Source organism: Bubalus kerabau, chromosome 2, assembly GCF_029407905.1.
Source record: "Bubalus kerabau isolate K-KA32 ecotype Philippines breed swamp buffalo chromosome 2, PCC_UOA_SB_1v2, whole genome shotgun sequence".
In the NCBI taxonomy this organism is placed as follows: domain Eukaryota; kingdom Metazoa; phylum Chordata; class Mammalia; order Artiodactyla; family Bovidae; genus Bubalus; species Bubalus kerabau.
The window spans coordinates 91,754,164-91,769,883 of NC_073625.1; the positions used below are offsets into that span (position 1 = coordinate 91,754,164).

The window sequence follows — 15,720 nt, forward strand, 5'->3', positions numbered from 1 at the left end:
TGTTAGCTATTATGATGATGGTGGGCTTTCCAGGTGGCTCAGTGGCAAAGAATCTGCCTGCCAATGCAGGAGACACAGGTTCGACCCCTGGTCTGGGACGATCCCCTGGAGAAGGAAATGGCAACCATTCCAGCATTCTTGCCTGGAAAATTCCATGGTCAGAGAAGCCTGGCGTGCTATAGTCCATGGGGTCACAAAAGAGTCAGACACAACTTAGCGACTAAACAAAAACAAATCATGATGATGATTTCTTAAAAGGTGAATTTTGTGTCCAAAGAGTTCTGAGAACATATTTTAAAAGCAAGAATTTCAAAACTAAGTTTTTAAAACAAGGAAAAGTTTTAAAATGCAAAAATTTCACAAAAAATAAAACTACACACTATCCTGGCAAAGATTCTCTTGCTCGACTAAACTCTAATCAGACTCTTGTGAGCTCTTGCTCCGCTAGGCTCTGACTTTTGGGCTTCTGTGTTCATTTCTACATTGTCCAATTTGAGCAGGAATCCTGAGATAGTTTAGCCAGAATGCCCCATCTACCATGGTTGATCACACTTGGTATCCAAATTCCTCATCCTCCACCATCTTATAGATGATATCTGGTCACCCTGGCCTGCCTTCATCAAGAACCCTGGGAGGTCAGTTGAGCCACAATCCTTCCTGACTGCTTATGCTTCCTTTTAGTAACTTTCCGTCTACTTCCTCCCACTCTGCTTAGTAGCTAGAATGTGTACGCGCCGTTACTTCAGTTGTGTCTGACCCTTTGTGATCTCATAGACTGTAGCCCGCCAGGTTCCTTCTGTCCATGGGATTTTTCAGGCAGTAATACTGGAGAGAATTGCCATGGCCTCCTCCAGGGGATCTTCCTGACCCAGGGATAGAATCTAGGTCTCTTTACATCTCCTGCATTGGCAGGCAGGTTCCTTATCACTAGTCCCACCCGGGAAGCTCTGCAGCTAGAATTCCTATGCTGCCCTTGTTATATTTGGAGTTGAGCCCAACCTCTGTCCCTCACTACAAGACCCCACTGTGGCGGTCCCTACACCTATCATGAGAGCCCCCTCCCCTGTCAATAAAGTCTTCCTTAACATCTTGAACAAGTGTCACTGAATAGTTTTTCCTTAACAATACTTGCTCACAAATATCAATGCAAAAAAATCCTATAAAATATGTTGACAAGCAGAAGCTGGCAGCATATAATACAATCATACGTTATAGCCAAGTGTAGTTTATTCCAGGAATGTAATGTAAAGAGAAAAAAAGCATCAATTTCCACAAGTGCAGAAAAGACATTTGACAAAATTTTACATCAATTCTTGATTAATATGGATTCAATGGAATACCTCTTCAATATGATAAATTATAATAAAATATCTGAACCACATTTTTTAAATACACAGGACCCTAAACATACATTTCTGTTGATTAACTCTCCTGAGCCTTATCAGAACATTCAACCCTCATTATTGTCCCTTTTATTACTAAATATTTTTAAGTATTACACCATGATTTTATTTTTATAACCTGCTTCAGTATTTTTACTGAGTACCTGAGACATGGATTAGGTAAACAAACAAAGAATGATGTAACCAACTATATTTCATGTTCTTTTACTCCAGTGACGTAGGAATATACAAAACGAGTCAGTGGATTAGAAGAATTACTGGCATAGTTACACCTAAAACCAACAAGAATTGTGAGTTAGAACAAACTTGCTCATGAAGACCCCAGACACAAACGTCTATGTCCATGTCTCGCTTCAAGATGTCTTTAGCAAATGTGCTTGTCCTCATCAATCTTATTTTCATTTGTTCTTGAGAGGATCACAAAGCAACTATTTACAACTTAGCATGAGTGAATTCATATTAACACAGTACCCCCACTCATGACCTGTTCTAATTACATAAAAGACACGTGTATGTCCTCTACTAAATATACACAGGGCATCGACAACCAATGGGGGGAATCTTTAGGCCCAGTGCCCTTACTAACTCCTTTCCTCTGTCCCTGAAATCATAAGGTACAGAAAGCCACCTTCTCTCTAAGCTAGTGGCAGCTGGCTGGCAAGCATCCTGTGAGAATCCTGATCCATGGAGGGCAAGCAGGCTTTACTCTGGCAGGAGAGGCCCAGGACCATGCTGCTGTCACTAATATGCTTTAAAGATCTGGGTCCCTTGGGAACCACTCAGGGAAGGTAGACATCATCTCAGGCATTCTTCTAGGCCCAGAGAGAAGTTTCAAGATCAAAATGAATTTCCAAGTAACTCTGAGGCCGTTAGAGACAGTCCATAAACACCTTTTGTCAGTAACTAAATTTTTGATTAGCAATAAAAGAGAGGCAGATTGTTTCTAATGTGATTTGGAGGTATAAAAAGAATACCAAGGCTTAATCCTCATTTCATCCCCAGAGATGGGGAGAGACAACTTCTTCTGCATCCCCAGTGGAAGCTGAAATCTTCTCTTGCTCCCCTGAGAGAGATGGAGTCTTAGGAATGCTTCTGCCTGGAGAATGAGACCCCTGAGCTGCTGCCCTGGAAACCCACCAAGGAGTATCCGAGGCACTGATCCAGAGGCCTGTTCACAGATGGGTCTCCTCTGAGCAGCTGTGCCCCTCCATGTGGGGGTTTTGGCCAGCAGACTTCTGACATGCCAGTGGGAAAGCAGCCCCAGCAGGGCTTACTACAGGCGAGGTGGCCATGAATGGAATGAAGCCACATGGCATGTGGGTGATGGATGGGCCACCAGTGGGACTGTACCAGCTCCTTGGGATTCTGAAACCTGTGGGAGCAGCAATAGAGTCCTGAGGAAAACATATTCCATTTCTTTCTAATCTAGCAAGTGGGAGGTGACTGGTTTAAATTTGACTTGGAGACGGTGTCTGAACCCCAAATGGCAATTTGACCATATTCAATATACAACAGTTTTTGCAGGCATATTAAAAGTTCAGAATACCAGAACTTCTTTCGTTCTAAGACATAATCCTCTCCTTCACTCCTCTACTTTTAAAATCTCTCAAATGCATTTTACAGTCAGTGGCATGGGACACTGACCAGGGACAGTTGGGTCCTTGCTGTCACTGCCTGACACCTTCCAGGAAAGTCAAGAAAGTGACAGCTTCCAAAAAGGCAGAAGAGGGTCAGTAATTCTTAAGGAAAGTAAGGGTACAGTGTTTACAAAACACAATCTTATCACTATTGATGCTGGCATGGAGTCCTGTAGTGGAAAAACAAAGCTACAGATAACTCTGAGCTGAAGGGTGAGGCAGAAGAGTTGGACTCCCAAGGTGAAGAATATTTAGCAGGAATTTAACTTTTCTCTTGCTTATTTTCCTTTTAATTTTTTTAATAATAGATCTTTCTCCCCCAAGACCCAGTCTAAACATGAGAAAAAACATTAGATGAAACTAAATTGAAAGATATTCTACAAAACACCTAACCACAACTCCTCCAAACCATTAAGGTCATCAAAACCAAGGAAAGCCTGGGAGACTGAGCCTATGGGAGACTTGACTAGACGTAGTGTGATATCCTGCATGGGACCTTGGAACGGAGCAAGGTCTTTGGTTAAAACAAAGGAGATCAGATCATGTGCGGACTTACGCTAATAATGTATCAATATTGGTTGATTAGTTGTGACAAATGCACCATGCTAATACAATATGTGAAGAATAGGAGAAATTGGATGTCAAGTAAACAGAAATTCTATTACATTTGTAACTTTTCTTTAATTTAAAGCTATTCTAACAAAGAATTTATTAAAAAAACAAAATCATCTCTTTTTACAAAAAGTAAACCTTTATGTATCCTGGTAAAAGGAAGTTCCTTCATAAGCCTCAAGGGATGCAAAAGCAGTGTCATTAATCAGCAGCTTCATTCTTTATTCGGAGAAGGCAATGGCACCCCATTCCAGTACTCTTGCCTGGAAAATCCCATGGATGGAGGAGCCTGGTAGACTGCAGTCCATTTATATAAAACAGTGCTATCATTTATGGTTAGAAGTAATTGAGAATTTGATGAAACAAAGTAACTATTTTATAAGAAATCAATGTGGCACATCCTGAGACTTCTAATAAGAATAACTTCATCCACAAAACCTGGAGAAAAAAAAAATCTACAGTGATGGAACTCTCCATAAAGAAATATTATCAGTTTTTCTCCACATCTGCAAGTGTCTACATGCCACACTTAGCTGTAATCTGACCTGGGTGGGTACAATCCAAATTTAAGTATTCCCTTTAGCTTTTAACATTTGGCAGACAGCTCCCATGCCTTCTTTCATCAACACTGAGTAATGTCTACTTGAAAAATGCCCTTGAAAAGCCTCCCTGTGTTTTAAGTTCAGGCAGAGAGTTCCACTCAAGCACTACTAGTCAGATCTGAAACAAAGTAATCCGTAAGTGTGCTCATGCTGGGAGGAAGCAAACTGAGCTTCAAGGGGGGCCCTGGCACTGTGGTTCTGTCTCGGCTGCAGACACTGTTCCCTCACCTATTGGTCCTTGAAGGGGGGCTGGAAGAGGGCAGTCTCATTGAAAAAGGGGTGTAGTTTGGTGAGGGGGTAGAGGGTAGAAAGATAGTAAAATGCTACTTGTCTACTCAGTCCTTGTAAGGTCACTATCAACAGTTGTAAATTTCAGTTCTGTTACTAACCTTGCTTCTATCCCCACCCATCCTCACATTCCTGGGACAAAATAACAATAGCAAATTGATACCACACTAGCCCACTGCTTTCAGCAATGGGGTACAAAAGATTTGCATGTGAGCCAAAGTCCATATCCATCCTGAAGCCTGGATACTAGAAAAGGAGAAGCTCAAATATCACTGATGTAACAGATGTATCCTTCCAAAGAGTAATGTGAAGGAAGCTGGCCACAAAACACACTCGTGATTATTAAGTAACCCTAAAATAATGAGCGGCTTAACTTTCACTTTTCACTTTCATGCATTGGAGAAGGAAATGGCAACCCACTCCAGTGTTCTTGCCTCGAGAATCTCAGGGACAGCAGAGCCTGGTGGGCTGCTGTCTATGGGGTCGCACAGAGTTGGACACGACTGAAGCGACTTAGCAGCAGCAACAGCAGCAGCAGCAGCAACAAGCTATAGCAGTGGCCATTAATAGCCTTGACCAACTCAGGAATATCACTGATGCTCTTTCAGGAAGTTCAGTGTCCCTTCTGGAAAAACACTAATGGGACATTTTTTTCTGGAACATTGGGGAAATTCTGCAGGAGACAAAAGAGACTCAGATTTGATCCCAGGGTCGGGAAGATCCCCTGGAGAAGGAAATGGCAACCCACTGCAGTATTCTCCCGTGGAGAATCCCATGGACAGAAGAGCCTGGCGGGCTACATTCCACGGGGTCGCAAATACTCGGACATGACTGAAGCAACTTAACACAGTGTCTTCTTGGGCACACACTAAGTCACAGCTTCGCAAAGCCTCATGGAAACCAGAAATCCACATAGAAGACAGTACTTATAAGTAGTGTCCATACTGCTTTAAATCTACTATGCTTACTGAGATTATGAACACAGAAGTTTAGCTATTTGTAATAAGTCACTAAGTAGATTACTGGCACCTTGCCCTTGTGTGTGTTAGCTGCTCAGTTGTGTTCGACTCTTTCGGACCCCATGGACTGTAGCCCACCAGGCTCCTGTGTCCATGGGATTTCCCAGGCAAGAATACTAGAGTAGGTTGCCATTCCTTTCTCCAGGGGATCTTCTCAACCCAGGAATTGAACCTGCGTCTCCTGCATTGCAGGCAGATGCTTTACTATCTGAGTCACCAGAGAAGCCCATAAAAATGAACATCTATAGAAATATGAATCATCACAGATACAAGTTGTCCATCTTTTAGAGCATTTCTAAGCCTCTGTTAAGAGTCAGACATGACAGCGACTAAACCACCGCTGCTACAAAGCCTCTGTGAGAAGACATGGGCTGAGGATCACCTGGGATCTGCCTCAAGACTCAGTTTATACTTTGTTCGTTTCTGTACCTGGAAACATAGCAATTGCACAGCAAATATTTTCCAAGCAAATGAATGAATCTATTTCTCTATCCCTTTATTGCCTGGGGCTAGAGTAAAGATGGAAGTTTCTGCTTTTGGGGAAGAAAGGAAAAGCAATTATAAGTCTGGGGAATAGCTATCAGCAAAAGCAAATTATCTTTTGAAAAGCTGGTAACCTCCCAATTGCTGAATTTGTCTTTGATGAATCTATCCGTAGAACTGACTTTTTCCTTTGAAGTTCTTTGCTATAAAAAGCATATGGCTTTGTGGGTAATAATAATCCTTATCTTTCTTTCACCTGAAAAATAATCTAAGCCAAAATTTAAAGCAAATTCTACTGATTACTGTTCAGTCATTATTCCTGTTAAATGTTGGGAATCAGTTGGAAAATGAACCAGTACCCATTTTGACAAAACATTCTGTTATGCCTTGTATTCTGCAAAACAAACTGCCTGCTCTGAGGCAGTTTTGGCTCCTTTTCGCCCTGAAGAGACAGTCCAAGGGCCTTGGCACCCAAGCAGGGGGCACAATGGTGATGGTTAAATGATCCATAAAAGGCTCAGCCACTCTGGACCACAGAGCAACTACCAAGGCAAAACGACTAGGAACATCCACCACTGGTGGGATTCTATAATGTTCGGTCAAAGACCATAGAAGGGAGCTGACAGCTCATGTTGACATGTACATTACAAGAGGAATTGTTCAGAAATGATAGCAGCAGTAAGCAGCAGCCCCTCATCTCTGTGCTGCAGAGTGAAGCCTCTAAATAAGAGAGGAGATCAGCTTTGATGGGAAGAGAGGATGTGGAGAAGGAGTAGGGGGAAGGAAGAGGTTTGAGGGAGAAAGAGAGCTTTTCCTAAACACTGAAATGTGGACCCCAAAGGCTCCACCACGCTCCTTCGCTCTTCAGTTTTTTGCCTGGATGTAAAGATGCACCCTTTTTGCAAACATTTCAAAGACACACTTCAACATGGAAGACATTCCTAGAAACTTTTTCTGCCAGTTTTTCTGTGAGTTTGGGGAGGCAAAGCTATTGAAAATACACACTTTGCCCAGAGTTGACTATATACTTTATGGCCCCATTCAATGCAAAATCAAAAGGTAGGACTCCCTGTTAAAGACATTAAACACACCAAAATATAAAACATTAAACACACTGAAATATAAAACATTTCCTTTCTTTCATATACTCTGCCTTGACCATTTATGGTATTTATTGGTTATTTAATGTTGCTCTGCAAAGGAGTGCAGACCCTCACCTCCCCTATCCCCTCTCTCCTGACTGCCTGGGATCTTTTCCAAACAGAGGCAGCCTCAGCATCAGAGCACCTTATTGCTTCCGCATTCAGCCCCCAGGGCAAGACAGCCAATCTCCCTTTCCTGAAGGGCTGCCATCGGAACCCACAGACCCCAAGGGACTGTGACCTCAGTCCTGAGACAGACCATGTACCTGAATGGGGGTGGGAAAGAAGCTGACAGAAGTGAAAGCACCCGCTGATGCACCGTGGCACTGCCAGCCAGGACTGTTGCCAGCCTGCCCTGCCAGATGTCACCAAGAGAGGGTGTCCACCAGGCCCCACATCCACACCCAAGTGCCCAAAGAAGGCGGAGGCAGCAGTAGTTGCTAAGTGGAGTTGGGAAGAGGCAGGGCTGCAGGGGGACCAGGCAGCTGAGAACCAAATTAGGGGAGGGAGTAGGAGGCAAGAGAAGAGCCCAGGCACCAAGCCCTCAGCACACATTCCATTGTCCCATCCCACCTGACTGATAAAATCAAACAAAAGGTAAACCTACTAAAATTTCCGTGACAGCAAAGCACTAAACTTCAATGCAGGGCTCCTCATAGTCCACTGGTCACATGCCCGGAAAGCCAGGTCTCCCCCTCCCCTCCTCCACCCCCAATTTGCACCACAGCCTGGATGGACCAGGCAGTCCTGCATTTCCTGTCGTCACAGCTTTCAGTCTGGAGCTGCTCATTCAGCATGTCCCAGACCAACCCTGCCTCACTTGCAAGCTCTGATAAATTCTCACCCTGACACTGGAAACAAATACTTAGACCATTTCTCGTACTATTTGCCACCACAGCGAGCACGCATCCCAGTTTAGAGACCTGTTAGACATTAACATTGCTGACTTCATCGCCAGTAGTTTTTTCCTTGCCTGTGCTTTATACGTGCACCCCACAGAGAAATTTAGTGTAGGGTGTTGTCTGTGAACACATTTAATGTTTAGCAAGGACTTGCCCTGGATGGACATGCTGCACACACACACTTTCCAGTGAATTCATCACTTTGCTCATATCATCTCGACAGGAAATATGACCGAATAATCGCAACTTTATTTGGATATTGTCCTTTCAAATAACAAAGCTAGGTCACGTTCACTATCAGATGGAAGCCAGGGCCATCGAATCAGCAAGGGGTCTTCTTTCTTTTCAAATGCTCTAGTCAGCATCATCATGTGAGGGTGAGGGGTCAGGAATAATTCCCAGGAGATGAGTTTGTACACAGAGTTCAAAGGTCACAGAATACTTAAGTGCCGTGGGGGAAGGCAGTATGGCATGGTAGTCAAATGCAGGGGCTCTGGAGCCAGCCTGCCACATGTAGCTTTCTTCACTTCTCAGGGATTTACTCTTCAATGGGAAGAAGAGGATGCTAATAGTATCTGCATCAAGGGGCTGCAGAGAGGAGTCAATGACCCTTTCTGTAAAGCCCTTGGCCCAACACATTGTAGCTCCCCAAAGACATTAAAGTATAAGTTCATGGGTTGGTGAGAACTTCCAATCCAGCATTTGGTGAGCAGCTATTGTGCACTCAGCCTGATAAATGAAATGAATGCCAGCCTGGGGAAATATCTTCTTCTTGAGGAGTATCCCCAGTGATAGAGAAAAGGCAGACCTATTAGCTTGGAATCAGGCAATAGAAGACTGGGGGATGATGCTATGAGTTCAAGGCTTTCACCCACATGTGTACTAAGCTATAACTTTTCAACTAAACTGGGACACTTTTGAAAGAAATGGGAGCACTATTAATAATTAAGCCACAACAGCAGATGTAAGCCATAACCTGGTCTGAGAAATAGGGTAGAGTCAACACTGTAAGCCAGTTGAATAATTTCTTTTTTCTCCTAGAGATTTCCACCCTAGGCAAAGAGAGTTTACTGTGTTAACTGGGAGACTTGCCCAGCAAACTCCCAGCAGACTCTGGACAGTCAGCTGTTACACCCACGGATCTACTGACCCTGATCGTGGAGTACATGGGGGATGGTGAGAGTCAGCTCTCACCCTGAGCTATTCACTGCTGCTGCTGCTGCTGCTAAGTCGCTTCAGTCGTGTCCGACTCTGTGCGACCCCATAGATGGCAGCCCACCAGGCTCCCCCGTCCCTGGGATTCTCCAGGCAAGAACACTGGAGTGGGTTGCCATTTCCTTCTCCAATGCATGAAAGTGAAAAGTGAAAGTCAAGTTGCTCAGTCGTGTCTGACTCTTAGCGACCCCATGGACTGCAGCCTACCAGGCTCCTCTGTCCATGGGATTTTCCAGGCAAGAGTACTGGAGTGGGTTGCCACTGCCTTCTCCTAGTTAGCTGCTAAAATACGACTAGAGCAAACAAAAGCAAAATAATGAAAATGGAACAACCTAGACCTGAATGTGACTAAATGCTGGTATTCACAGCATAGTGCTTCAGACAAGACAGGCACGTGACAGAGAGTGTTGTGTCCTGGGATAGTAAAATTAGGAGTAGTTAGGAAATTAGGATTTGACGGTGGTCTTTGGTTTTGAGATGGAAATTATAATGGAAAATATGGAAATTTAGGAAAAATAAATTATAAAGTCTAAATATTATCTTATATCTGTTCCAGATAACCTGTTAATTTACCCTATTAGCAGCTGTCTTTCTAATTAAATCCACTTCTCATCAACAAGCCTTTTGCAATAAGTCTGGGACAGTGCATACCTTTGACTCATGCCAAAGGGCCATAAGCTATTTTGCAGAACCCTTCTAGATATAATTAAGAATAAACTAAGTAAAAGTTAGATTTTAGTCTCAGTGCATTATGCAATACATTGGGAAAAAATTGTGCTTTATATTGGAATATTGAGTTTCTTTTATTGTATTTCCAAGAAAAGATAAATTTGGAGACAGTTTATCTACTGTTTGGTGAGGCCAGGAAGACCATGGAAACACTGAAACCAATAGAAAAAACAGAACCTTGAAAAGATGTTATCTTTATCAAAACAGGTGAAATGGGCATCTATTCTCAAACAAGGCTTTTCTGGTATGAACTTATGGTGAATTATTTTGGTGGTGCCATAAAATATATTAAGAAATTGGTACCCACTAGGCCAACCTCTTTAAAAAATTCCCCTTTGAAGCTTACTCAAGTTCTGCTAAATTTTGCACCTTGGAGGAAAATCAAGTGATTCTGAGATTCCTATTGTTTTAATGAAAAATCTGGGTTAATCTTGACGATTTAAAGCCAAATACTTCCCAGTGGTAAAAATCATTTCCAGAGAAAGAACCAAATGAGAATTAGATGACATTTTGAAAACAGTTTAAACAAAAGAGAAAAATCCATCTAAATGAGACCCATAGCTATTTCAGATTCCTGGGTCTCTCCCTTTCCTCTCACCCATTCATTCATTCACTGTGCTTCTAAATTATGACAACTTTGGATGTGAAAGAAATCTGAGGCTTCCAGTGTCCTTACATCTTCATAATTTTCTATTTGGGAAGGGTCTTGGAATAGACAAGACTCCCCAAAATAAAAACAAATAGCAGTTTATTAAGAATAACGGTCAAAGAAAATGCTTAGCCTCTAGGATATTCATGGAAAGAGACAAAAATATTGACTTCCTTGGGCAGATATGGCCTTGTGGAGAGTAGAGGCAGTAGGGCTTCACAGATGGGCAACTCACAATAAAGAAAGATGGTGATGGTGGCAGCGGAATGGGTAGAAAAGAACAAGTTTTGTGGACATAGCAACTACTTCACAGATTTTAACTCATTTAAATCTTAATGAGCCTTAAGGATCTAATGGCTCCTTCCATGATACAAGACATTTCTGCTTACTGTTTACAGTGTTAGCTGCTCAGTTGTGTCTAACTCTTTGTGACACCATGGACTGTAGATTGCCAGGTTCCTCTCCATGTCCATGTAATTCTCCAGACAAGAATACTGGAGTGGGTTGCTATTTCCTTCTACAGGGAATCTTCCTGCCCCAGGAATCGAACCCCATCTCCTGCCTTGCAGGCAGATTCTTTACTGTCTGAGCCACCAGAGAAGCCCTTACTATTTAAAGAACATTCTAATAAATAAAGATCATTATAGAAGGAACAAATCAGGTTCTTATGTAGACTTTCCTCTGTAGAACAACAGATAAAATTACAGTGCTTCAGAGCTCAGGTTCTCAAACCAGACTTCCTGAGTTCAAACACTGGTGCCATTTACCAGCTTTGATGCATTTGGAAGTTTACTTGAAGCTCTTAGAGGTTCAGTTTCCTTATGTGTAAAAGGACATTAATACCACTACCTATTCCTCCACAACTATCATATCTTTCATCTGCATTTTGGGACTATCTTGTATTCACTGCTGTTGCTATTCTGTGCTCTCTGCTCAACCTTCTTGCTAATTCTCTAAGGATTCTGCCAGAGAAGATAGGAACTGAGCTGGTTCCAATGGCAGACAGTGTATCTTTTCCTCTGGTTAGTTTACCTTGCTCCTTTCCCTAGCTATTTTTCAGCTTAATTAAGTCCTTAAATAATTCCTTCAGTTATTTTCAACCTCCAGGTATTTTTCTTCAGTGAATCCACCATCAACTTTCTGGTGGCACTTTCCACAATAAATATTCACTTCTTTTTTGTCATTAGGTAGTATTTATCCTTCCATTTACCCAGGGATGGGGGAGCCTGATGGGCTGCCGTCTATGGGGTCGCACAGAGTCGGACACGGCTAAAGCGACTTAGCAGCAGCAGCAGTATTTATCCTTCAATATAATGAATAGTAGCAATCTCTATTATTTTGTATTTCATCCCACTTCCATAAAAATGAATAGACCACATGTTAATATTTTTATACAGAGAAAAAAAGACAACTGAAGTTCTAAGGGTTGCAATGATGACAGAGAATTGTGCATTTGCTCTTGCTTTCTATACAAATGTAAAAATTAAGGGTAAAACTTGTAAAGGGTGTTAATATCTACAGGAATATAAATTGCACATATAAACATATAATTGATATTCATTTCTGAACCACTGTAAATAAATTTTATTCAAAAATTTAAACAAAAATTTCCCCAGTGAAATAAAAGCAAGAAAGAAATGTCAAAATAAGGAACTGACGGTTAAACAAGATAAAACTTAAAACTACCATCAGTTAAAGTAAACGAAACAGGGTTAGGCTCTAAATTTGATCTATATTTAGTAAGACGGGTCAAAATTCTTTCTACTTTCCTGCTTAAAATTGCTTTCTTAGAGTAAGACAGATTAGAAAATTGAAATCTTGGAATACCAAACCCTTTCAACTGTATCTTGTGAGGATTTACCTTCTCCTTAAGAGGCCACAGCTGTGAAACTCTTGAGAGTTACCTGAGGACTCAAAGTCACTGAATAGGAACTCCCCCCAGTAATGACTAAAAGATGACCTGACTACGGAAGACAGTCATGTGTGCTCCAAGTGTTCTGTGCCACAGTCTTAGATTTTGCTGCCTATTGTGTTTCTTAGTCTGTTTGGGGATTTATCCCTTCCAAGGAAACACTTCGTTGCAGTTAAACGGATGAGTATGGTTACTTCTTTTAAGTCACTGACAGTCTGCTAAAGCAATCTACCCCAGAGATCTTACACAAAGCCCAAAAAGGTTAGGTCAATTATCCAAGACCACTCAGTTTGTTGTAACAGCAACCGACAATTGTAAACAATTATAAAACATACCTCCTCTTTATGTTCAGTTCAGTCGCTCAGTCACATCCGACTCTTTGCGACCCCATGAATCGCAGCACGCCAGGCTTCCCTGTCCATCACCAATTCTGAAGTATTCATAACGTATTTTATAGATGAAAAAAATGAACTGACTGAGACAAGTTAAGTGGCTTACCCAGAACTACTCCATAGCAAGTAACTGGGTTGAGTTTGAACCCAGAGCCTGTCTCACTGAAAACATACCTATTCTTTCCCCAAATCATGCTGCCTCTTCAGGCAGAGGAGGATCTTTTCTTAAATGCAGATGTTAGCATTTTCGTGCAGGCTCCTTCCAAGGCAGAGCATCTCAGCGCATCCACCCTGGTGCAGGAATCACTCTGAGGGGCTACAGGCAAGACTGCAAGTCTGAGCATGAAAAACTCATTCTCTTTAGGGAAGTTAATGTAAGGGTTAGCAGCTGTGAGAATAGTGGGGGTTAAGAAATTTGTCCTCAAATCCCTTTGGAGTCCTAACACCTAGTTGAAAGAAATCTTTTAATCAGAATTTCTAGTAGTGATAAATATGTGATTTTTTTCCAATTTAAGGTTTTATTTTTTGTAGTAAGGATACTAAAATAACTCCTTAACCTGCTCTACAAGATTGATGGAATATAACTTTTTCCTTGCCAGGTGACACTGATTAACATATTTTCAGAGGTCAAGAGAACATCATAAAGTATGAGTCTATAAAGATTCAATGTCAAAAAATTCTGATTTTTACATTTTTGGACATTTGCAAAATTACCAACAGCTGAACACAAATGTAACAAAGCAAAAACTGGATATGTAAGCCAGAATGAGAGCATTGATGATGTGGGAAAAAAGGATATGGGAACCTCATATCTATTATATGAGAATCATGTTTTATCACATCATTGCAAGACTCAAAGCCAGTAATAGTTATTAATATTCATCTGGGAAAACACTCCTTTTTCTTCTGCTCCAATTAGTCTACAAAAATCTTAGAAGATCCTACAAAAGTACAAGTTTTACAGAAGTTTCATAAATAGCAAAAGGGAATTTTTTTTATGTTTTTTAGTTTTACATATAAGACCAGAACATTACTTTGAAAATACCTTTGTCAATACTAGATATATATTAAAATGAAAGTATAAATGGTTAAAGATGATTATTTAGTCCTCCTATCATTAAATGTTAACTTCAATATTTCTGAATAATCAACCATTTCTCATTTCAGTGGTGAGATCTTAAACACTTCAAGAAGTGGAACGGGGCAGATAAAATGGCATGTAATATTTGTTTTGAAAACAAAAGTAAGTTACAATGTTTGGGTATAGTTGGTGCAACTGAAGAAATACTACTATTCTCTTACAGAATAAAGTAAGAGGGGATGTAAGTGGTGCTTTTTTTACACAAAGAAATAAAAATTCTTTGCTCATGCAACTTGCACCCAAGGGATTTCAACTCATCTCTTTATGATCATGAATCTATTAACACGCCCACAGCACATCTGTGAAAAATAGACTTCATTACTGTTTTACAGATGAGCAGAATTGAGAAAGATCATACTCTAAACTGGTAACAGAAAGGGAATAGAGACACAAATTTGAAATATACAGTTTGTGCCACGGAGAATAATGGCCCTCCAGGATCGCCCACATCCTCCTCTCCAGAACCTGTGAATATCTTAGGTTACATGATAAAGGAGAATTAGGGTTGCAGGTACAATGAAGAATGTAGATCCATTTAAAATATGGAGAGTAGCCTAGATTATCCAGGTGGGCTCAATATAATCATCAGATCAGATCAGATCAGATCAGTCGCTCAGTCATGTCCGACTCTTTGTGACCCCATGAATTGTAGCACGCCAGGCCTCCCTGTCCATCACCAACTCCCGAAGTTCACTCAGACTCACATCCATCGAGTCAGTGATGCCATCCAGCCATCTCATCCTCTGTCGTCCCCTTCTCCTCCTGCCCACAATCCCTCCCAGCATCCGAGTCTTTTCCAATGAGTCAACTCTTTGCATGAGGTGGCCAAAGTACTGGAGTTTCAGCTTCAGCATCATTCCTTCCAATGAACACCCAGGGCTGATCTCCTTCAGAATGGACTGGTTGGATCTCCGTGCAGTCCAAGGGACTCTCAAGAGTCTTCTCCAACACCACAGTTCAAAAGCATCAATTCTTCGGCGCTCAGCCTTCTTCACAGTCCAACTCTCACATCCATACATGACCACAGGAAAAACCATAGCCTTGACTAGACGAACATTTGCTGGCAAAGTAATGTCTCTGCTTTTGAATATGCTGTCTAGGTTGGTCATAACTTTCTTTCCAAGGAGTAAGCGTCTTTTAATTTCATGGCTGCAGTCATCATCTGCAGTGATTTTGGAGCCCAAAAAAATAAAGTCTGACACTGTTTCCACTGTTTCCCCATCTATTTCCCATGAAGTGATGGGACCAGATGCCATGATCTTCGTTTTCTGAATGTTGAGCTTTAAGCCAACTTTTTCACTCTCCACTTTCACTTTCATCAAGAGGCTTTTTAGTTCCTCTTCACTTTCTGCCATAAGGGTGGTGTCATCTGCATATCTGAGGTTATTGATATTTCTCCTGGCAATCTTGATTCCAGCTTGTATTTCTTCCAGCCCAGCGTTTCTCATGATGTACTCTGCATATAAGTTAAATAAGCAGGGTGACAATATACAGCCTTGACATACTCCTTTTCCTATTTGGAACCAGTCTGTTGTCCATGTCCAATTCTAACTATTGCTTCACAAACCACTAGTTTGTTCTCTGTATCTGTGAG

At 41.6% G+C, this 15,720-nt stretch overlaps 1 protein-coding gene and 1 long non-coding RNA gene across 20 annotated transcripts in view; both read right to left on the reverse strand.

Annotated features, from left to right (window-relative positions):
* Window positions 1–15,720, reverse strand: part of ABI3BP (ABI family member 3 binding protein) — a 298,503-nt gene that overhangs the window by 186,276 nt on the left and 96,507 nt on the right. The gene's annotated exons all lie outside the window — the stretch shown is intronic.
* On the reverse strand, window positions 1,210–13,856 carry LOC129643461 (uncharacterized). The gene is made up of 2 exons (XR_008710316.1): window positions 12,929–13,856; window positions 1,210–2,775 (listed from the first exon to the last, which is right to left on the reverse strand). It is a non-coding gene; the product is annotated as an uncharacterized LOC129643461 (long non-coding RNA).